Source organism: Bos mutus, chromosome 21 (assembly GCF_027580195.1).
Source record: "Bos mutus isolate GX-2022 chromosome 21, NWIPB_WYAK_1.1, whole genome shotgun sequence".
In the NCBI taxonomy this organism is placed as follows: domain Eukaryota; kingdom Metazoa; phylum Chordata; class Mammalia; order Artiodactyla; family Bovidae; genus Bos; species Bos mutus.
The window spans coordinates 18952958-18977339 of NC_091637.1; the positions used below are offsets into that span (position 1 = coordinate 18952958).

The 24382-nt window shown below is 47.8% G+C and overlaps 1 pseudogene; it reads right to left on the minus strand.

The window, feature by feature from the left end:
* Nucleotides 1-3073: 3073 nt before the first annotated feature.
* LOC138984376 (myeloid-associated differentiation marker-like) lies at nt 3074-23322 on the minus strand (annotated as a pseudogene).
* Nucleotides 23323-24382: the final 1060 nt, after the last annotated feature.

A 24382-nucleotide genomic window follows, 5' to 3' on the forward strand; every position in this document is an offset into this window, starting at 1 on the left:
TGCGAGTCTGCGAAGAAGTCCTTGTGACAACACAATTAATTACCTCCACCTGCCTTTCTAGCTGCATTTATACCCAGAAGGGGGAACTGTTTCCTGAGCATAACACCCAGGTCCAACGTTATGCAGTAGAATCATCTGCAGAGTCGTTATTTTAATCCCTGACTGGGTTCCTCTTCAGCTTCACTGAACCAGAATCCCTGGATGTGGGGGGTGGGGGTGGGGTGGGGGGGTAGGCACCTGTTAGTATTTTGACCTCCAGAGGTGATTCTGATGTGTAAGACATTCAAGTCACATAAAGTACCTTTTCATCACCCTGGTACTTGAGCATCACATGGGGGCTGCTGGGCCCCATCCCAGAGTTTCTGATTCAGCAGGGCTGGGCGGGGGAAACCCAGGAATCTGCATTCCCAACAAGTACCCCCTTAATGTCTTGTGCTGATCCAGGGACCATGCTTTGAGGCGCTTCCCACATCAGGCGACTGTGCTGTACAGCCAAGGATGAGCCACTGGCCTAAGGGCTGAGTACCACCAGGGGGACTGTGGTCACTGGTCCAGCTTCACCCCCTCCAAGTCTCTTGGCTGCCTGTTCATGCAGAGAGAGGGCACAGCCCTGTTGGATGTGTCCTCAATAGCCCACTGCAGGGATGAGGGGCTCCAGGTGAGGTTAAACCCAAGGGATTCAAATCCAGGCCCATCTGACTCCAAACTCCGGGGCTTTACACTCAGTCTGTTTTACAATGGCAGCCTCCCGTTTGTGCCACTGGCCTCTGAAAGCCTGGCTAGGGAAGGCGAGGGGGAAGTGGAGTTTGATCTGTCTGGATTCTCCCCTACCTTGTCTCCTGCGTTTTGGAGTCCAGACCTCTGCTGATTGTTAATGAACTTTGGAACCTGTTGGGTGCAGCTGCTTGTCTGCCTGTGAGTGGCCACTAGGTGGAGCCCTTGAACCATTTTACTGACTTGTAGGTAGAACCAGCCTGAGGGACCCTCTGGCAGGCTGTGTGAGGGGCTGGGTCTTTAACATGGATGGAGGGCGGCTCCAGGGACCCTCTAGATGCCCTCATCAGCTCCTGAGCTGAGGCTCAGGGCAACCGGGGCAGTGGTGCTGCCTGGCCTGGAAGGTGACCCCCAGGCTCCGTGACTACCAGCCCGAGTCCTTCCAGGGCTTCAGGCTTCCTGGAAAGAGGAGGAGCCAGGATTTCCAGAGGAAAAGCTTTCCCAAAGGAAATCTCTAACCTGACGTCCTGCTTCCGGCTCTGGGGCTTGGATGCCCCAGGGGAGGAAAGAGCTGGGTTGGGGACTTACCTCCTAGGTGGACCCGAGGTGAGGGTCAAGACCCCAGAGGACAGCATGTGCTGTGGCCCCGCCCCCACCCCTGGCCCCTGCCTCCTGCACAGCCAGCTCTCAGTGGACAAAGCCCAGTCACGAGGAAGGACAGGCTGATGCTCTAGAGAGACCCCGGCTTCAGTCAGCCCACCTGGCTCCGTGTCTCCCTCTGTGAGATGAGGGTCTCGTCCATCAAAGGGCTGAGAAGGGGACTGAGACCCCATAGACAGGGTGCGCGGCATCGGGCTGGGGGAGGGGGACCCATGAACAGCACTGTCACCGCTGGTCCTAGTAAAGGAAGAGCCGCTGCTGAGGGCCCTCTGGACCCCTGACCTGCCTGGGTCCCCACACGCCTGTGGTCGTGCTGGCTGGACTTCTCTCTCCTCCTCCTCACTCTCCTGTGAGATCCTTGAGGTCAGGGCTGCTCCACTGTGATCTCATTATCCCCAGAGCTTGCCGCAGGCCCTGGTGTCTGCCAGTGAGTGAGGAGATGGATGGAATGATGGAAGGAAGGAAGGCGGGATGAATCCATTCTTACCAAATGCTGGAATAAGACATCTCATGTCTGACCTCAGCATCCTCCTCCTCGAGCTCCCCTCCTTCCCTGAGCGATGCCAGTCACACAGCCCAGCACAGCACCAGGACCAAGTGACACAGTGGCCGGCATCTATCAGGGCTCTTGGGGCACCAGGCACCATTCTAGGTGCTCCACATGTGTGATCTTGTGTGTAGTATGGGCTGTTATTCTACTCACTTCGTGATGAGGAAGTTGAGGTACAGGGAGGTTGAATAACTTGGCCAAGTCATACAGGGATTAAGTGATAGGTCTAAGACTTGAATACTATTAGAGGAAAAGATGCTTGCAAATTTCTAGTCATGTAGGGAACTGGCAAATCAAGTCCCTTCTCCTTCTGCGGCAGCACAAGTCCCATCCCAGGTTTGACTGGCTAGCCAGCTGAGGAGGGAGCCTCTGGCTGCTGCCTCGGGAGACAGGGAGCCCAGGCCAGGCAGAGAGCAAGGGAAGGGCCTGAGGCTTGGGCACTGGGGGCTTCTCCATCAAATGTGTGTGCTGAAGGGCTGGGGAAGGCCCTGGTCACCAAGGCCTTGGCTTGGCTTGGAGGCCACAGCGCCCCTCACTGCCCCAGATCCCTGGACCCAAGTTGCCTCCCTTCCCTCTGCCTTTGGAGACAGGCCTGTGTGGGCATCTCTCAGCTCCTCCCCTAGTCTGTCCATCAAGGCTGCAGAGAACATGGAGACCATCTGCCAAGCATCCTTCCCCTTCTCCACTTGGTACATTTTTTCAAACTTCAGCTTTGTTTTTTAAAAATATAATATATTGACATGTTTCAAAATAAAGATATTCTTAAAAAGCCACACACTGAGATACCTGGGTTTACCTGCGGCTTTATCCACTCTACCTCATCTCCCCTACCCCTCCAGGACCACTGCTCCACTAAACTCTCCAGAGTCCTTCTCAAGCTTCTTAATACAAATCAAGCAAATACAATTGTATTTATTTTTATTTTTTCCTTTTTTATTACATAGGAAATAGCATACTGCACGTAGATTTGTATCTTACTCCTTTTATTTAGCATATCCTGGAGATATTTATGATCATTATTTGAGAGCATCCTTATATTTTTCCAGCTGTATAGTATTCCCTCTCCTGTCTTGCCGGAGCCAGCCGGCAAAGTCAATCAGGTCCCGAGAATGTGCACGACGCGGCTGAGAAAGAATACTACAGCAAAGATGGGGTCGAGAGGATCAGACACGTCTCCACAAAGGGAAGCGGTCTGACCACGACTTTATTCAGCATCTTATATTTACACAGGAGAGCAAGAGAAAAACAAGACAGTTAACATTTTTCTTGGCTGACCTATACATCTTACAAAAAGTCACAAGAAATCTTGAGAGCATGGGAATGGCACCCTGTTATTATTTCTTACACCAGATAACATTTCCTTGTGCGTGAGAAGTTTGTCCAGAACTCCAGGTGTCTGCAGTTAATAGTCGCCTAATCTCTGGGGTGGCGGGACAGAGAGCTATGTTTGCAAGCAAACCCTCAAGGACTGAGGCAGCTCCCAGGGCTGTGTCCTTTAGATAAAGGACCCCGTTCTCATGGGCAGCTCCCCGCATCTCCCCCTTTCTTTTTATATTGGCACACGCTTATGTTCCTTTAACTGCAGACAATTTCCATAGATGGAAGCCTTTATCACCCATAGATCATCAATCAGGTTTTTAATTAAACAAGGTGCAAGAAATAAAACAGTTAAAATTATTAAGAATAGTCCTCCTATGGCTGCTCCCAAGTGCCAAATACTATTGATGGTAGGTACATGTTGAAAAAGTTCTTTAACGAAAGACTCAGCTCTTTTTGCAACATCCAAATCAGGTCTGGGTGCATTTTCAATGTTCATTATTTCCTGATGTAGATGCAGTAAATCTAAGGAAATATTTTCATTATGCCAAATACCTTCTAAATGAGCTTTCACCTTATCCCAAGCAGTTATACTACCATTATATTTTTTTTTGGGTAACACAGATCCATCGAAAATCGGCATGACATTGTACCCGTAATCTCAACTTTATACCTTGAACCTCTTTGCCTAAAAATTTTACAACATCATAAAGGGCATTCAATTGGTCCTCTAGCTTTTTGTCAATATCTTCTTGAGTCCCCAGGGTAACGGATACATTTTTGTGCCAGATTATCAACAAAAGTTGCAGTTTGCACTGATTGTGCCAGGGACAGGGCTACAGTAATCGAGGAGGCAATAAGGGTTACCAAAGCTACAAATCCCAGAATTATTAACCCTATTCCCCTACGATAACGCATTAAAGCACCCTCTACTTCTCTCCAAAGCTCAAGTCCTTTTTCATCATACCAAGACCCTTTAATCTTTACAGGAATCATAACAAAAGCAGGCTGTCTTAAGACTAGAACCCTAGTTTGATTAGTAATTCCCCTGATGCAGTTAGTCAAAGTACAATTGTTACAAGTTACATTATAATTTCGTGACCCAAGTTGTATATTTATAGATCCTACTAATAAAACATAAGGGTGAGGTACACATGCTCGAGGGTACCTCATGGTGAGATTCCATAAATAACCGTGTCTCACTTTCGATCCCACCTGAAGGTAGGAACCCTCACATCCAAGGGCGGCAGCTAGTTTCCAGATTTCTGTTTGGAACACTTCAGAGCCGCCCAAATTCCAAATATGGGACGCAAACTTTCTATTATCTTGTGCTCCGGGGTTTCTGTTCGAATCTGGAGACCAGTCCCACAATGACTCATTTGTCCCAAATATGTTATAAACCGTGGCAGTCTCATTTCGACACAGTTTCCATGGTGCAGCAGTGACTCTTCCCCTTGTTCCAAAGTCGCAGAAAGGGATATGTAAAGGACCAGTTCCATTACGATGTTGAGGAATTCCAGATTCTTTCGTTACTCCAGGAATATATAGACTCCAACCATTGTCATAATCAGCATATCCTGACTCCCCAACAAAAAGGCATCCTGTTCAATTAAAATATCTAGACAGACAAATAGGTAAACGATCAAACATTCCATGATAAGAGAAATTAACTTGATTAGGAATAATATGTTTATCTGAAAAACCCCCCAAAGCCACAGTATCATTAGTGTATATGGGAATGGACTGATCCTCCCAGCCCACCGGTTGGAGAAGGGGAGGGTCGGGAAAATAAGCCCAGTAAGCATTTGAATATTCTTCAGAATGTGCAGTATTAATCTGATTCAAGATAATTAATAAGGTTATCAGGAAGCTTAAAGGCGATATCGGATCGCCGTGCACAGCAACACGATTCTGTGCCTCTCGCATCAATGCCTGGAGTTGTTGCCGAGATGGTAATTCATCATGCTCTTGAATCGTCAATCTCCTCATCTGGTTTACTAGAGATCATCTCCGCCGTGCATACCAACCTTTCCGGCAGCCAGCGCGGCGCTTCGGCATCCTGTGGGAAAATACAAACATGCCCTCGTCCCCAAATTATTACAGGATCTGGTCCATACCATTTTCCCACAAGTGGGTCTTTCCAAAAGACTTTAGGTCTTATTGTTTGCGCATCAAAGTTCCAAAATCGCTGTGCTGCTGAACGGCCACATATATCCAATTGTAAAAAATTTAGAACAAATAAAGCATGGTTTAGAGAGTTGGAGGGGGTATTGAGATACAATTCCCCCTTCTTTAGTTTTTGCAATTGATGTTTGAGAGTATGATGTGCCCATTCAATGATTCCTTGACCTTGAGGATTATAAGGGATACCCGTTTTATGTGAGATAGACAATTGCATACAAAATAGTTGAAAATTTTTTCCAGTGTATCCTGGACCATTGTCTGTTTTTATGGTCTTAGGGGTTCCCATAACAGCAAAACATTTAATGCAATGAGCTATACAATGTTTGCTAGCTTCTTTGGATTGTAGAGAGGCATGTAAAAAGCCAGAGAAGATGTCAATAGTAACATGAACAAATTTTTGTTTACCAAATTCAGAAATATGGGTAATATCCATTTGCCATATGTCGTTTGGCAACAATCCTCGGGGATTAACTCCATAATGGGGGATGCTAAAAAATTGAGGACATGTTTGACATTGCTTAACAATCTGTCTGGCAGCGTCTCGAGTAATGCCAAATTGAAGTCTTAAGCTATTGCTGTTTTGATGGTGTAAGCTGTGGGAAGTTTTTGCCATTTGTTCCAAGGAAGGAAATATCATAGGTGTAGCTTTGTCAGCCAAAGCATTGCCTCATGCTAATGGTCCAGGAAGCCCAGAGTGAGCACAAATATGACCAAAATAGCATTTATTAACTCTGGAGGAAATTAAATGTTGTATATCACAAAAAAGAATTTGGATAGTAGAATTCAAGGTACCAATAAATGGAACAGTCTCAATAGTGTTTAAGGCTCTTATGATATATTGACTGTCGGAATATAAATTAAATGGAGCAGAGATGTGTAATAGAGCCTGAAAAACGGCAAATAGTTCTACTTCTTGAGCAGACTTATAATTAGTACGCCAGGTGGCAGTATTGTCCTGTATAATCAAACTAGCTATTCCATTAGAAGAGCCATCAGTAAATACAGTTAGGGCATCGGCAAGGGGCTGAGAAACAACGGTTTTGGGGAAGAGAAATTGGTGATAGTGAGCAAATTGCAAAATTTTATCCGAGGGATAATGATTATCAAGCCGTCCACTAAAGCCAGCTAAAGCAATATCCCAGTTGTCGCTAAACTGAAACAGCCAGTCCTGTTGAGTTTTAGCCAGGCTGTGCGGGCGCGAGGCCAGGGGCCCACGTGCGCTCTCCCACAGAGGGCCAAGGACTCGAGGCTGACCACTAGTTTTATCCCGCTTTTGTTGCTGATACAGTACTTCTTTGACTGTCTTTCCTTGTAATGCCGCGGCCAAAGTTATGCCTTGAACGTACGAAGGGCCGATATCGGCACAAATCCGTACATAATCGGATAAGCCTCCCTTTTTCCTGTAAGGTCTCAGGGCAGCTTGACAAGCCGAATTGGCATTCTCATAAGCAAGCTGTTTAGCCAACACCATTCCCGCCTGCTCATCCCCTATCATTTTACTAATTGCCTCAAGCAGGCGGGCAACAAAATCCTGATATGGTTCATCTGGCCCCTGGTGAATTTTAGATAAATCTTCGGTCTTTTTATCAGAATTTGGAAATTTTTTCCATGCTCGTAGAGCTGCAGCACTAATCTGAGGGTAGGCTCTAGGCAAATAATTAAGTTGATTATTAGTGTCTTGATAATCCCCCTCTCCCACCATCATTTCATAAGTGGTGTTCAGTCCCTGTCGCGATTGATATCGGCTGTGATCCCACACTGCTCAGGAAACTCAGATTTCCATAGTAAATAATCTCCTCCAGATAGACAAGCCCGAGCAACCTGTTTCCAATCATTAGGTGGCAGATTTTGATTTCCTAAAGCCTCTATAATAGCCTGAGTAAACGGCGCAGTCGGACCGTATTGTGCACAAGCCATTTTAAACTCTTTTAGTTGCTTAAAGGGTAGCGGTTCATAATACCTCTGCTGTTGAGCATTTTCAAATACTGGATAGATTCCTGAAAACCCGGGAATATGTTCTCCTTCATCATTAGCTCGCTTAATCGCTTGTTGAAGAGGAGATAATAATTTCTCACTTCTAGTTTTTATGTTTTCACCGGGCAAAGAAGCAGGGATAGATATAAGCTCTTGCGGTTCTACGAAAGGCGGAGGTGGATCAAGTCCAGCAAGAACCAAGGGAGGATATGCTGGAGGCGCAGGCTGGCTGGAGTGGGAGTCTCCCTGTGCATCCTTTTTTACTGCTATAACAATTTTCTGAATTAAATTCTCCAGCTGTTCTTCAGAAAGCCCTGAATGCTTTAATTCCCCTTTTCCCGAGGAGGGTTGCATGCTAACCATCATCTCCCAAGGCATATCCTCTCTATGGTACTGAGCTGCTTGTTCATTTAACTCTTCCTGTTCATCAGAGCTTAACACATCATCATTCCTTCTAGCCTTACAAGCTGTTCCCTCAGGCACGGCATAAAGCGGCTCAGGCGGAGGGGTGGAAGGCTCTGCAACTTCGGGTTCTGTGGAATCCCAGAGGGCCGTTTGAATCTTATGTCCCTCATGTTCAGGATCCAGACAGTCTCTTAGAAGAGTCCACAAAGAAAAAGCATCCACAGGGACACGATTGGGACCATGTAAGGAATAATATGTCTGCAATTGTTTTCCTACTTTCTTCCAAGTTTCCGGACTAACTGTTCCTTCCTCTGGGAACCAAGGACAAACTTCTTCTACAAAAAGTAAAAACTTCTCTAGCTGTAACTTATTTACATGAATTCCCCTGCCTTTTAACAAAGTTTTCAACATATGTACAAATAACTGGTGGCTACTGCCTTGTTCCATGATTTATTACTCTCGACAATAAAACTCCCTGCCCCTTACTTCAAATAATTAGGAATTCCTCGTTGCTTACCTCAATCCTGACGGGCAGTGACCATTGTTGCGCTCCGATTCTCGAGTCCCTGTTCGGGTGGGGCCCAACATCTTGTGTCACAGGCTGGCTCACACCCATAGGCTCTGGTTCAGGGGTGGGTGGGAGTCAGTGGGAGGGGCTGACTCCGAGTTTGGGTGAGGGTGGAAACTGACTAGGCCTGTTCTGAGCTCTAGGCAAATCTGGGCAATTAGAGCAGATTTTGTTTTGGGGGGTTTATATTTTCTTTCATTTTTATGTTGAGGTTAAAAAGGATATTGTAAATGGAGAAAGGAAGAGGGTTTTCTCTACAATTGACAGCACCAGAAGCTCCAGAAAAAATTTTAAATCATATGTATTTTATAGATCACATTGTGTCTGAGTCCCAGAGAATCAAGAAGTTGCAGCAGGAAGCGGTCAGCACACAGAAACTCACATGTGTGTGCCCCTCACACTCAAGCCATGCAGTTTCTTTGACAATGGAAGCAGCAACCCCCACCCTTTACAAAGAAACCTGCCCAAGAGAACTTAAAGAGAAATTTCCCCTTTAAGAACAGAGTCACCCAGTAATTTTTGCCCTCCTGATCAGAAGATAGGAAAAAAAGAAAAGAAAAAAAGTCCCAGGCTAACACGCCTTGAGGCTGCAGTGGCCATGCTCTTCTCCCCTCAGAGGCAGGACCTGTGTTTTGATCACTGAGGCAGAAGGGCCACGTCGCTGCCCCTCACCAACACTGCAGACAGCTGTCTTAAAGTTTTTGTGTTGCTTCACCAACTCCTACTTTGATTCCCCAGAGAGTAGCTGGGATGGACAGTATCTACCCCTGGCTTCCTCTAAGATGGCCTCTAGGCAGCGGGTGTTTAGTGAGCCTGCAAAAATTCTGGAGCCAATCTCAGGTGGGGCTGGAGCACCCCACCTGGAGCACCAGGTGGGGCCCAGGGACCAGGGTCTCTGCTTCAAGACTCCTGCCATTGAAAATTATAGACCTCCAGAGATTTTAGTTTAAGTTAAAGGGCAGGTGCCCTGTATACTCTCCTCCCATGGGAGGTGGGGGCCGAATCACACAGAGGACTGTGTGCTGTGGAGTCAGCACCTTAGGAGATGGGAGGGGGCGGTGGGCAGAGAAGGAAGACTGTGGATCAGAAGAAGGAAGATGGGGAGAGGTGGTCAGGACACAGGAGATGAGAAAACCAAGGATGACCAGAAAAGGGGCAAAAAGCAGAAAATGTAGAAAAGATGAAAGAAGCAAGAGAAAGAAGCAAAACAGGACTTGGGCAACCACACTAAGCAGGAAAGAGACAGAGCAGAAGGAGGGAAGGAAACAGAAAAGACAGTGAGATGCATGGGGAAGGATGTGAGGAGGGAGAGAGGAGCCAGGAAGAGGGCATCAGAGAACACCAGAGCTCGGTGAGGATACCTTTGTGAGCAGAGGATCAGGAGTCCCTGGGCTGGTCCTCAGTCCCTACGGAACCTGGCGGGCCCAGTACCCCAGGTTGGCCATGTAAACCAGCAGGTTGGAGGCTGTCAGGACGGCCACAGCCAGGCACTGGTCTTGGGCGCACATGTCGTGGGTGAGCTCGTCCCTGCAGTTCCCATCATTGGGCCTCTGGGGCTGCCCCGAGCTCCTCGCTGAACTGGTAAAGCAGCCAGAGGACCAGGGCACTGACATAGAGGAGGATGGAGAGCAGGGTGAGCACTAGCTGGAAAATGGGATACGGTCTGGGCAGCCTGTATTCCCATTCGTCCAGGTTCAGCAGGATGGCCAGGGCTGCTGGGATGAAGCAGATGGAGTACACGGCCACACACCACTCTCAGGCCGGCTGGTGCAGGTACAGGGAGGTGTTGATGATGCAGGCAAAGACGACATACGCCACGAAGGTCTCCAGCACCTTCAGCAGGCCTGGCACGGTGAGCACACAGCAGGGGATCTCCTTGAACCCATAGGCGACCCACGTGCAGGCCACATCTATGGCACACAGCACTGATGTGACACAGGAGAAGGCAGAGGCGGCGATGACCCGGTCCCGGTAAGGACCATCAGGCAGAAAGTGGACATAGATGATGGAGTAGATGATGGAGGCTGAGAGGCAGAGGAGGGTGGTGTAGCAGGCATAGGCCACGGGAAGTTGAACCAGAAAAACGGAAAGTGGGAATGGAACCCATAGCACTCAACAATGAATACCGTGAGGGTCATGGCGAAACAGAAGCACCAGATGGACATGGACCAGTTTCCTGTGGCTCCCTGCTCAGTGGCCCTGCTGGCCACCAGGGAGATGGCCACACACATGGAGAACAGCTGCAGCAGGCGGAGGCAGAGGTACATCATGGCCATGACGTCCGGGTCCGGGGATGTCCACTGTGTGGACATGGTGTTGTGATTGATGGTCAGGCAGGTCACAGTCACCAGTACAGCAGTGGTCTTCATTGAGGACTCATCAGAGAAAGGTTCAGCTCTGGAGGTAGAAAAAGTCAGACGCCTGGAAAAGATTCACGGTCCTGTGATGGCTGAGGCTCTGGATCTGTGGAGTTCCAGCCAGTGGCCCAGACACTCGGGTAACAGCCGGGTGGCTCAGTGGTAAAGCATCCACCTGCCAGCGCAGGGGACACAGGAGATGCAGGTTTGATCTCTGGGTCAGAAAGATCCCCAGGAGAATGAAATGGCAACCCAGTCCAGTATTCCTTCCTGGGAAATCCCATGGACAGGGGAGCCTGGCAGACAGCAGTCCATAGGATCTCAGGAGTTGGACTCGTGTCCAACTGAGTGACTAAACCACTGCCGTGACCACAGCCGCTCCAGGATGATTCTCCCCGCCCATCACCCTTGACCTCATCAGGAGGCTTGTCTTATCCCAAACCTCCCAGCTGGGCTGGGTCTGGCCTCAAACATGAACTTTTGTCTCTCTCTGGGCTGTGTGTGCCATATTCTATGGAGACACAGGGTAGTATGGTCCTTGTCTTTAATCCCAACCTTCAAATCTCAACCCTCAGTATTTCAAAACTGAAAAGAAATATTTAAAAATCCCAACCTTCAGTATTTCAAAATTGAAAACAAATACTTGAAAAATTGTTTTTTAACAAAATCTGACCAGAAGACACATGAGACAAGTTATGATCTTTGTTATTTCACTTGCGACTATTCAACAGTTCAGTTGTAGAAACACTAATGTGTCTGATTACAAGGTGCTTTCAGACCCTAGAGGGGTCTAATGTCATAGAGAGTAGATGTACCATGTCACCTGTCTGAAGCTGAAAAATTCCGAATTCTAAAGAGTATCTGACCTCAAGGGTTTCAGAAAAGGGACTGTGGATTGTGCTGCTAACTCCATTTTACAGATGAGAAAACTAAGGCTTGGTGAATCAAGTGCCTTCCCTAAGGTCAAAAGACTGGAAGTGGGAACCCCATATGGAAATGCCAAAGCTGTGAGTTTGAACACTTTGCACTTCAGCCCACACATCAGGGCCCGTGGATGGGAGCCCAGGACCAAAGCTCTGGGCTCTAGGATGCAGGACATGCCTTCAGGGCCACGGCCCCCTTCCACAGCACCTGAAGACACATGTGTCCTGGCCTGTCCTCCCTGCAGCATCCCTAGAAGGAGCTGCTGTGTGAGGGGACACAGCCCCCACCAGAGGAGGGCAGCTTCAAGGGTGTGCAGGGAGGAGCCCTGGGGTGAGAGCAAGGCCGTGGAGACATGAGAAGTAGGGACTGTTGTGAAGCCCCTCCACCCATTTTTGCCTTCACATGTGACTCTTCCTCATTGAGGGGAGACCCCAATCCAGCCTGACTCCAAGGTGGGGCCACATTGAGGAAGCACGGAATAGATTAACATAGTGTTGGGCTCCAAAGCTGCCATCCAGGTGGGAGTCTGGAAAGATCTAGGAGAAGTCCTACCTGAGTGAGGATTTTCCTGGCCTGGGAGACTGGTCAGCAGCTTCCAGGGAAGAAGGGATTGGAAATGAACAAGGACGCTGTGTCTGAGGCTGACGTGGAGCCTTTCAGGGCATCTCAGGGACGGGGTGGGGATGGACGGTTGATCATCCCCTTTTAAGGGCAGGAGCTGAAAGAGGAGGCCCCTGCAGGACCCCTGGGAGACGACAGCCCTGAGAATGCACCTGGGACTGGGGTGGGGGCGGGGAGCAGAGTGGAGGTTACTGGGGGGATCCCAGGTTCCCAGGGGCCCTGAGGCAGCCCAGTAGGGGTCTTCTGACCCAGAAGGGATGCAGGCATGGAGCCAACCTTCCCACGGAGGAGGGGCCTGGACTGGAACTGAGAGAGGAGAACAGGGGCCTGAAGGGGTTTCAGGGCTGTGACAGGGACACCTTAGGCTGTGTCCATATCTTGGCTACTGTAAACAGTGCTGCAGTGAATATTCAGTTCAGTCATTCAGTCGTGTCTGACTCTTTGCGACCCCATGGACTGCAGCACGCCAGGCTTCTCTGTTCATCACCAACTCCCAGAGCTTGCTCCAACTCATGTCCATCTAGTTGGTGGGGCCACCCAAATCTCATCCTCTGTGGTCCCCTTCTCCTCCTGCTTTAAATCTTTCCCAGCATCAGGGTCTTTTCCAATGAGTCAGCTCTGCATATATGCCCAGGAGTGGGATTGCAGGGTCATTGTTATTGTTCAGTTGCTAAGTCGTGTCCAACTCTTTGCGACCCCATGGACTGCAGCATGTCAGGCTTTCCTGTCCTTCACCAGGGAGTGTCAAAGGTCAGCAGCTGCAGCAGCACAGGACTCAGCCTCCCCAGAGGCAGATGGCAGATGCCTTTGAGTTGTTGTTGTTCAGTCGCTCAGTTATATCCAACTCTTCCCAACCCCATGAACTGCAGCACACCAGGCCTCCCTGTCCTTCTCCACTCCCAGAGCTTGCTCTAACTCATGTTCATTGAGTCAGTGATGCCATCCAACCATCTCAACCTCTGTCTCCTCCTCCTCCTGCCGTCAATCTTTCAGAGTCTTTTCCAGTGAGTCAGTTCTTCACATCAGGTGGCCAACATGTTGGAGCTTCAGCCTCAGCATCAGTTCTTCCAATGAATATTCAGGGTTGATTTTCTTTAGAATTGACTGGTCACACTTCTCTGTCCGAGGGATTCTCAAGGGTCTTCTCCAGCACTGCAATTTGAAAGCATCGATTCTTTGGCACTCAACCTTCTTACGGGCCAACTCTCACAGCCATACATAACTACTGGAAAAACCATAGCTTTAACTATATGGACCTCAGTAGAAAGCCATTGTTGAGATGTACCCACGGGACTAGCAGTCACTTAGAAAAAAGCCTCTGAAATTTCCCTTCAGATAGGAAAGTGGTAGATATCAATGAGAAACATTTCAAAAAAATGAGAGAAGGACCTTGAACTCAAACCCACAGGCCCAACAGCAGCCCCCTTTTCCGCCACCCCACAGAAGTGGCAGGCATGTGTTGGGTGCGGGGAGCTCACCAGAGTGGAGGGGCCCCGGGAGGTGGGCTGGACACTGGGAGCTGCGGCCACACATGGGGCTTCCAGCTCAGTGGATGTTTGTGAAGCACCTGCTTGGGGCCAGGCTGGACCAGAGGCTGAGGACCCAGGTGAGCAATGCCAGGCAGGTCCTTAAGAAACTCTTGGTTGAAGGGAGGTAGGGCCATGAACTGACCATCAGGACATCTGCGGGGTGTGTCCACAGAGGGAGGGCAGGTGTCTGGAGCAGAGATGGAGGATGGAGAGCAGGCAGGACACCAGGTGTGAGTGGAGGGTGAAGGGTGTGTCTTATTGGAAAAGGACATAAGAAGGGAGCCGGGGAGGGGAGACCTGGGGCCCAGCCTGAGGATTGGGGGGCAGCTTGTCTGGGGAGCAGGAATGTGCAGGAGGTGGTGGACGGTGCTGAGTTTGGGCCCCTCTGTAGGGCTTGGGGAACCAGGGACCCAGGACAGAATGTCAGCTCCTAGACTCACTGAAGAGCCCTGTTCTCAACGTGTTGAGCAAGGAGTACTCTAGAAACATCTCTGTCCCTGTTCCCCGGCCCCTGGGGTCCCTGTGAGAACTGCTCCAGCCCCTTTGGGTCTGAGGCCAAGCCTGCAGTGTCCCACCCCCACGCAGCAGATGGGAGCCCCTGGAGGGCACACGTGGCCTCAGGACCTGGATTCTGTGCCTGGCCCTGCCTGGGCCCCAGGCTCATGGGTGAAGCCTGGCCTGCTCCAGACACCTGCTGAGTCCAGGGTGTCAGGGGCCCGGGAGACTCACCCCTGACCCACTTCAGCCCTGGATGTCAGGGTGTGGGCAGGGAAGGCCCAGGTCACCTGGTGCCTGGATTCAGTCCCCAGTCCCCTCTCTGTGCTGTGTGTGTGGTACAGCGTCCTGGGACACAACTTGGTGGAAGACGCCAGGGCAGCCATGGAGCTCTACTGCATCTCCAGGAGATTTTAATTGCAGCCTGAGAATTTTAGTTGCAGCGTGTGGGATCTAGTTTCCTGCCCAGGGATTGAACCTGGGCCCATGTGTTGGGTGTGTGGCGTCTTAGTCCCTGGACCACCAGGGAAGTCCTTACCTCTTATCTTTACATTTCATAGGAAGGAGTCAGTAAAAAATATTCCAAAGAAGAAAAGAAACAAGCACCAATATAAGCATGCTGTATTGAAATATAGCAGTGACAACCATAAAAGAGAACTAAGTGAGCTGAAAGTGCCTACATTGGGTAGCAATTGTTAAGGACGGGGGGATTTGGCCTGGGGAACAATGGTTTTCTATTATAAGCTTTGGTACATTATTTACTTAAAAAAATTGTTTGGGTGTTATTTTTAGAAGAACTTAAAGTGCAATGCGGCAGATAGGTAAATTGGACTGGAAAGAGAGACACAGGGAGCTTCACCTTTGTAAAGTGACAGGTACACAAGTGATATATTATTTATATGCTTCTGAATATCTAAAATATTTTATGGTTATTATTAAGCAGCATCAGTAAGTGATGCTGTTCAGAGAGGGTAACTGAAAGTCCAGGGTTGTGGAGTGTAGGAGACAGGGCAAAGCATAAAAATACAGAAGTCAATCATGGACAGAAGGAGGAACAGTTACGACCACGTCAAAAGAAGAGGATTTAGAAAAGGTGGAGATACAGAGATATTTTGAATTATAGTTGGGAGAAGTTGAGAAATTACAAACCCCGCTGCAGGAATACAGCTGTAGTTCTGGGTTTCAGCAGAAGATAGGAGAGTTATGGGGATATACTATAGGAAGCCCCCTACATATGAAGCTTTATGTTGTGAACTCAAAGATACGAACGCACGTTTACAAAAGTTCGTTCATTGTCTGGTGTACAGCGTCACGTGCTTGCATCCTCTCCAAGGGCCTGTGCTTTTGTGTACTTTACCGTATAGTACTGCACAGGGTGCAGTAGTGGAGTTGCTGGTGGTTTAGTGGCTAAGTCATGTCAGACTCTGGCGACCCCAGGGACCGTAGCCTGCCAGACTCCTCTGTCCATGGGATTTCCCAGGCAAGAATACTGAAGTGGGTTGTCATTTCCTCCTCTAGGGGATTTACCCAACCCAGGGATAGAATCTGAGTCTCCAGCATGGCAGGTGGATTCTTTGTTGCTGAGCCCCCAGGGAAACCCAAGGTACAGTAGTACATTATCTTTATTTCAAGTCCAGGATGTCCAGAAGCAAGCGTAAATGCAGCGAAGATGTAGCTGGTACATGACTGTTCAGTCGATGCCGGCCTCTCTAATACCAGCCGTCTTACTGAACTTTTCAAGTTTTACAGTACTTTTCAAGATACTGTACTGTAAGATTTAAAATGTTTGTTTTTATGTTTGGTTTTTATGTATGATTATGTGGCAAGTATTATAAACCTGTTACCGTACAGTACTATATAGCCGACTGTGTTAGTTGGGTACCTAGGCTAACTTTGCTGGACTCACGAAAAAATTGGACTTACAAATGTGCTCTCAGAACAAAATTCATTTATATGTAGGGGACTTACTGTAGTCTCCTAGGGCTGCTGAAACAAGTTACCATAACCTCGATGGCTTAAAATAGCAGAAAGTTATTCTTTCACCGTTCAGGAGGCCAGATATCTGAACTCAAGGTATCAGCAGGGTCACACTCCTCTGGAAAACCTGAGGAGGAACCTACTCCTTGTCCTTCCAGCTGCTGGTAGCTGCTGGTCTTCCATAGTGTTCCAGGGCTTCTGGCAACATCACTCCTAACTCTGCCTCTGTTTTCACACCACCGTCTCCTCCGTGTGTGTTGGGCTATGACCTCCTTCTTTATTGGCCACACCTTGAGGCATGCCAGATCTTAGCTCGCCAATCAGGGATTGAACCCATGCCTCCTGAAGTGGACACACAGAGCCTTAACCACTGGACCACCAGGGAGAGTCCTACATCTCTTTGATAAGGACACTTATTATCGCATTCAGGGCTCACCCAGAAATCCAGGATTAGCTTCTTAGCTCAAGATTTTTATCTTAATCAGATCTGCAATGTTCTTTCTCCCAAATAAAGTAACTTTCACAAGGTACAGGAATTTGACATGGAAATCTCTCTGGAGAATATTTTTTTTTTTTCAGCCTACAAGAGGGACTTATGGGATTTAAGGAAACAGTATATTTTCTCACTATTCACCAGTGGACGGGGACATTCAGTAATCAACAAAAACAGGAAAGAAATTACTGTATAAATCTGAAAGTGAAACTGACTTGAATCAACAAGCATGAATTTCTTAGTGGACTTGTTCAGCAAAGTTGATAGGCTCCATTTTGTGTGAATAAACCCCTCAGTTTCTGTGATTCCCTTATCCCTTCAATTGGCCAGAAACCTGGAACATTTGTGTAGATTATGAAAATTTCAGGTGTGGCAGGGAATAAAGCAATGTAGAGAAGATTCTTTGGGTAAATGTAAATCAACTAACCTGGAATGTCAGGTCCATGAATCAAGGCAAATTGGAAGTGGTCAAACAAGAGATGGCAAGAGTGAATGTCGACATTCTAGGAATCAGCGAACTGAAATGGACTGGAATGGGTGAATTTAACTCAGATGACCATTATATCTACTACTGCGGGCAGGAATCCCTCAGAAGAAATGGAGTGGCCATCATGGTCAACAAAAGAGTCCGAAATGCAGTACTTGGATGCAATCTCAAAAATGACAGAATGATCTCTGTTCGTTTCCAAGGCAAACCATTCAATATCACAGTAATCCAAGTCCATGCCCCAACCAGTAACGCTGAAGAAGCTGAAGGTGAACGGTTCTATGAAGACCTACAAGACCTTTTAGAACTAACACCCAAAAAAGATGTCCTTTTCATTATAGGGGACTGGAATGCAAAAGTAGGAAGTCAAGAAACACCTGGAGTAACAGGCAAATTTGGCCTTGGAATACGGAATGAAGCAGGGCAAAGACTAATAGAGTTTTGCCAAGAAAATGCACTGGTCATAACAAACACCCTCTTCCAACAATACAAGAGAAGACTCTATACATGGACATCACCAGATGGTCAACACCAAAATCAGATTGATTATATTCTTTGCAGCCAAAGATGGAGAAGCTCTATACAGTCAGCAAAAACAAGACCAGGAGCCGACTGTGGCTCAGACCATGAACTCCTCATTGCCAAATTCAGACTGAAATTGAAGAAAGTAGGGAAAACCACTAGACCATTCAGGTATGACCTAAATCAAATCCCTTATGATTATACAGTGGAAGTGAGAAATAGATTTAAGGGCCTAGATCTGATAGAGTGCCCGATGAACTATGGAATGAGGTTCGTGACATTGTACAGGAGACAGGGATCAAGACCATCCCCATGGAAAAGAAATGCAAAAAAGCAAAATGGCTGTCTGGGGAGGCCTTACAAATAGCTGTGAAAAGAAGAGAAGCGAAAGGCAAAGGAGAAAAGGAAAGATAGAAACATCTGAATGCAGAGTTCGAAAGAATAGCAAGAAGAGATAAGAAAGCCTTCTTCAGCGATCAATGCAAAGAAATAGAGGAAAACAGCAGAATGGGAAAGACTAGAGATCTCTTCAAGAAAATCAGAGATACCAAAGGAACATTTCATGCAAAGATGGGCTCGATAAAGGACAGAAATGGTATGGACCTAAGAGAAGCAGAAGATATTAAGAAGAGATGGCAAGAATACACAGAAGAACTCTACAAAAAAGATCTTCATGACCCAGATAATCACGATGGTGTGATCACTGACCTAGAGCCAGACATCCTGGAATGTGAAGTCAAGTTGGCCTTAGAAAGCATCACTACGAACAAAGCTAGTGGAGGTGATGGAATTCCAGTTGAGCTATTTCAAATCCTGAAAGATGATGCTGTGAAAGTGCTGCACTCAATATGCCAGCAAATTTGGAAAACTCAGCAGTGGCCACAGGACTGGAAAAGGTCAGTTTTCATTCCAAACCCAAAGAAAGGCAATGCCAAAGAATGCTCAAACTACCGCACAATTGCACTCATCTCACACGCTAGTAAAGTAATGCTCAAAATTCTCCAAGCCAGGCTTCAGCAATATGTGAAGCATGAACTTCCTGATGTTCAAGCTGGTTTTCGAAAAGGCAGAGGAACCAGAGATCAAATTGCCAACATCCGCTGGATCATGGAAAAAGCAAGAGAGTTCCAGAAAAGCATCTATTTCTGCTTTATTGACTATGCCAAAGCCTTTGACTGTGTGGATCACAGTAAACTGGAAAATTCTGAAAGAGAGGGGAATCCCAGACCACCTGATCTGCCTCTTGAGAAATCTGTATGCAGGTCAGGAAGCAACAGATAGAACTGAACATGGAACAACAGGCTGGTTCCAAATAGGAAACGGAGTCCGTCAAGGCTGTATATTGTCACCCTGTTTATTTAACTTATATGCAGAGTACATCATGAGAAACTCTGGGCTGGAAGAAACACAAGCTGGAATCAAGATTGCCGGGAGAAATATCAATAACCTCAGATATGCAGATGACACCACCCTTATGGCAGAAAGTGAGGAGGAACTAAAAAGCCTCTTGATGAAAGTGAAAGTGGAAAGTGAAAAAGTTGGCTTAAAGCTCAACATTCAGAAAACGAAGATCATGGCATCCGTTCCCATCGCTTCATGGGAAATAGATGGGGAAACAGTGGAAACAGTGTCAGACTTTATTTTTCTGGGCTCCAAAATCACTGCAGATGGTGACTGCAGCCATGAAATTAAAAGATGCTTACTCCTTGGAAGGAAAGTTATGACCAACCTAGACAGCATGTTCAAAAGCAGAGACATTACTTTGCCAACAAAGGTCCGTCTAGTCAAGGCTATGGTTTTTCCTGTGGTCATGTATGGATGTGAGAGTTGGACTGTGAAGAAGGCTGAGCACCAAAGAATTGATGCTTTTGAACTGTGGTGTTGGAGAAGACTCTTGAGAGTCCCTTGGACTGCAAGAAGATCCAACCAGTCCATTCTGAAGGAGATCAGCCCTGGGATCTCTTTGGAAGGAATGACGCTAAAGCTGAAATTCCAGTACTTTGGCCACCTCATGCGAAGAGTTGACTCACTGGAAAAGACTCTGATGCTGGGAGGGATTGGGGGCAGGAGGAGAAGGGGGTGACAGAGGATGAGATGGCTGGATGACATCACTGACTCGATGGACGTCAGTCTGAGTGAACTCCGGGAGTTGGTGATGGACAGGGAGGCCTGGCATGCTGGGATTCATGGGGTCGCAAAGAGTTGGACATGACCTAGCGACTGATCTGATCCGATCTGAAATCAACTAAAGCCTGGGTTACAAATTTAAATTTTGACAAATAGAATTGAAGATCACAAACATCATATGGGATAAGGAAATATTTTATGAATATTGACAAAATGAAGATAGATGGAGAAGATATGACAAACACAAACATATATGAATCTGACAACATAGCCTCGAAATGTATGCAGCAGGGCAGCCCAGGAGAACGTTCCACAGTGATGGAAGAGTCCAGCGCCTGCCCTGTCCAGCACAGTGCATCTTCAGTCGCTCAGTCGTGTCTGACTCTTTGCGACCCTTTGGACTGTATCCCTCCAGGCCTCTGTCCATGGAATTTTTCAGGCAAGAACACTGGAGTGGGTTGCCATTTCCTCCTCCAGTCCCATATAGAAACTGCTAACAACATGTGGGAATAGGTACTGAAAAGTGGCTGGTAGGACTGAGGGGCTGAATTTTTAATTCTGCTTAATTTTAATTAATTAAAAGTGAAGTAGCCAAACATATCTACTGGCTGCTATTAATATATTGAACAATGTGGATAAAACAAGAACTGGAAGAACTGTGAGGACATACATACAGCAGTGACAATATCTGGGAATATCAGTGTGCTCCGCTCAGAACTGGGTTTATGAAGGAAACAAGAAGGGTGACTCTGAGGTGGTAGCCATGGGTCTCGCCACAGTAATAACTTTTACCGTCTTCTTTCTCATCTCCTGTTTTGCCTTGAGAAGAGTTGAATGTTCACACTATTCAATAACATATTCTTTATTTACTAGCAGATTTCATCCACTGTCCCTATGATTCATGTTTTGTCATGTTTTGGGCTTTAAAAAATATTTTCCCCTTTGGACTTTGGATCAGTATTTGGATGTTCCATTGGGTTGAAGTTAACCTGTAGTAAATGTCCTTCTGCAAGCTTATCATGTAAGTTCCCTTGACCGTTCCCTCATGTCCACTATGACCCTATCTCTCCTTCCCCTCACAGACACTAGCTGCCCCAGGAGAAACCTGTATTTACAGTCTTTCCTTCTCATTCTCAGTCTCAAATGCACTGGCTTCTGTCCTGAGGCTCTCAAAGATTTTCAAATACTCACATCCAATGAACACTTTTCAGTGCTGATCCCACATGAACTCTGCTAACCTCCGCAGCATGTAACCATATTGACCACATCCTCCTGACACTCTCTTCTCTATTATTATTTGAATGACAGGAGCCTCTTGATCTTTTCCTCTTGATCCTGCCTACTTCTTGGCAGATTCCTCCTCTGCCTGCTGCTTAAATACCAGTGTTTTCTCAGTTCTCCCTTCTCAACCATCTCTGCTTCTCACTCTGCCTAGTCTTTCTGGGAAATTGTACTCATGTCGGTAACTTCAATTATTCCTTTAGGAGATGACACTGCATGCATGCGTGCTAAGTCAGTTAAGTCGTGTCTGACTCTGTGCAACCCTACGGACGGTAGCCCACCAGGCTCCTCTGTCCATCGGATTCTCCAGGCAAGGATACTGCAGTGGGTTGCCATGCCCTCCTCCAGGGCATCTTTCCTACCCAGGGATTGAACCTGCGTCTCTTACGTCTACCTGCATTGGCAGGCAGGTTCTTTAGCACTAGCATCACCTGGGAAGCCTCATGATTCACTAGCCTCTTCTTAAACTCCTAAGCTGTCCAGCTGGACTATCCTCAGGAACTTCACAGTCAGCCTGTCACACAATTCTGATCTCAGTGAGGCAGCAGTGAGAAGTGGTGTGAAGTGAGATCTTAATTCCCTGCCCAGGAATTGAACCTGAGTAGCCTGGCTTCCCAGTGGTTAAGAATCCACCTGCCAATGCAGGAGATGAAAGCAACACTGGTTCGATCCCCTGGAAGTTCCCCTGAAGTAGAAAATGGCAACCCACTCCAGTATTCTTGCCTGGAAAATCTCATGGACAGAGGAGCCTGGCGGCTACAATCCATGGGGTTGCAAAGAGTTGGACATGTCAGCAACTGAACACACACACACACACACACACAGCCTGGATGAAAGCCAGGAATCCTAGCCTCCAGACCAGCAAGGGCTAGAGGCTAAAAGCTATTTTCCCCTGGCTCTTGCCCGGAGTGAAAAATGCACTTCTCATAGAAGCAAAAATCTTAAATGCAGGTACAAAGTTTATTATCGGAGACACAGAAGAGCAAGAAGTGGAAGAGGACACTGAGAAACTGTTAGTTTAACTAAGACAGAAGCAAGGCAGAGATGAACGCTCGGAGAGAAAGCGTGTCGGCGTGCCCCCTAGAGAAGAGGAGCACAGGAAAGAGGCAGTTCAATCAGTTCTGTAAGGCAGGTCTTTGTCTTCCCTCTGGCCAGACATCCTGCTTTGACCCCTGGCTGATTTGTCTCAGAACCTTGCCCCTAGGTGTGCACACAATTCTCAACCAAGAGGGCTTCTGGGAGAAGCAAGACTCTTTATGGCCTGGCACCGTCCCCTGACTTTTGGCCCCCAAGGAACCTTTCTGCACGTGTGTAGTATCTCTCTAGCTCCAAAGAGGGGGAAAATCTCTTGATCCTTTACTCGAACAAGGTTTAGCCCCTCTCTGGTCCTGCTGTGACTATTACCTTCAGGTGTCCACCGGAGACAAAGCTGCTTACTCTGTTTCTGTTGTTACTCCCATTTCGGAAAGCAAACAGGAGGCTGATGGTAAATGCCAGCCTGGAGCCCACCTAACGCCTGTCTCAGGAAATGCAAACAGGAGGCCGGTTGTAAGTGTCCAGCCTGAAGTTCAACTTGTTCTCGTCCTTAAGAAAACTGGAGACCAGTCATAAATGCCTATCTCTCTCCTGCCTCAGCAGGAAAATAAAGGGGAGAAGAGTGAGATGATCAGACTTCCAGCCACGACATGCGTGAGGGGCTAACCTCTCTCTCTCTCTGAGCAGTCTCCGGTCAGGCAGAGCCGATGGAGCACCGTCTGCATGGTGTGCGGTGAGCCTCTCCCACTTTCTCTTAATCACCTGTCAAGGTGAGCGGTTGCTGGCTGGAGGGAGCGGGTCTTATGACTGAATGGAGCTGAGGCAGCTGTAGCTGCCTGATATCCACAGGACAGAGATGGGAGCCAGCAGAGAGAAAAGTAGAGAGATCTCAAAAGAGGGAAAGGGAAAGGGGAGGGGGAGAGAGTTGCCTGAATGAGGGAACTGAAGGCCCCCAGGGCCAGGGACAAACTTACCAAACTCAGTGATGTTGAAACAGGAGGGTCAGATGGCCACTTGTCACCCACAGGGAAGCTGCTTTCAGTGGTCTACGAGGTGCCAAATCTTCTCCCCAGAAGGGGACATACGCCCCACATTGGGCACCACAAAATATATACCAACCAGGATTCTTGGCCCCTTCAATCAATGGAGACTGACTAGAGGCCAGACAAGAAATTCAGGCAAGACTTTATTGGAGGCCCTGTAGAAACAGGGGGAAGTGAGAACAAGTAACAGATTCCTTTGCTCGCTCCATGAGGCAGAGAAGGTGGGGAAAGCTTGCTCCTGATATGCGGTGAGGGTAGGGGTGTGTCCAGGGGTCAGGATGGAGGGGTGGCAGAGGTGGTTTGCCCACCCCTTGGGTGGTGGTGTGTGCAGGGGGCATGCTCAAAACCCTGCTTTTCTCCCAAGTGCTTCTTTTTGCAGGCTCTTCACAAGTGGCAGTTGGGTTTTTCTTTTTTCTTTTTTGGTCTCTTTGTATCTTTGTCTGGAGTTGGCCCCAAGTGCACAAGCACAAATTTCTTTGCATTTTGTTGCTGGAGGAGACATGTGTCCATGTACAAGCATTGCAGCAAAGGATCTCAGGTCCCAGTCTGTTTCATAATCAGGAGGGGTGTGACTAATAAACAGGACCCAGCAGCCAAAAGGAAACAAGCAGAGAAGGTGGACAGAGGGGAGGGAGCCAGCTGCCATTTCCATGTCTGAATCTCCAGGACCGACAAGCCCAGGGGCACTGGCAGGGCTGGGAGGGGAAGGAAAGAGAAAAGAGCATGAGATGATGGGGAACGATGTGAGAGGAGAGAGGAAGCCAGGAAGCGGGTGTTAGGGGATGTCAGAAATTGGTGGAGAAACTGCAGTGAAGAGAATTAAGTGTCCCCGGGCCAGCCTTGTGTTAAAGTGAAGGTGTTAGTCGCTTAGTTGTGCCTGACTGTTTGCGAGCCCATGGACTGGAGCCTGCTAGACTCCTTTGTCCGTTGGATTTCCTAGACAAAAAGCTGGAGTGGGTTGCCATTTCCTTCTCACAGGGACCTTGATGACTAAGGGAGCAAACTCTAGTCTGCCACATTTCAGGCAGATTCTCTACCCTCTGAGCCACCTACAAAAGCTTCCTGGACTAAATACACCGTGTCAGCCACGTAAACCAGCAGGTTGATGCCTGTCAGGAT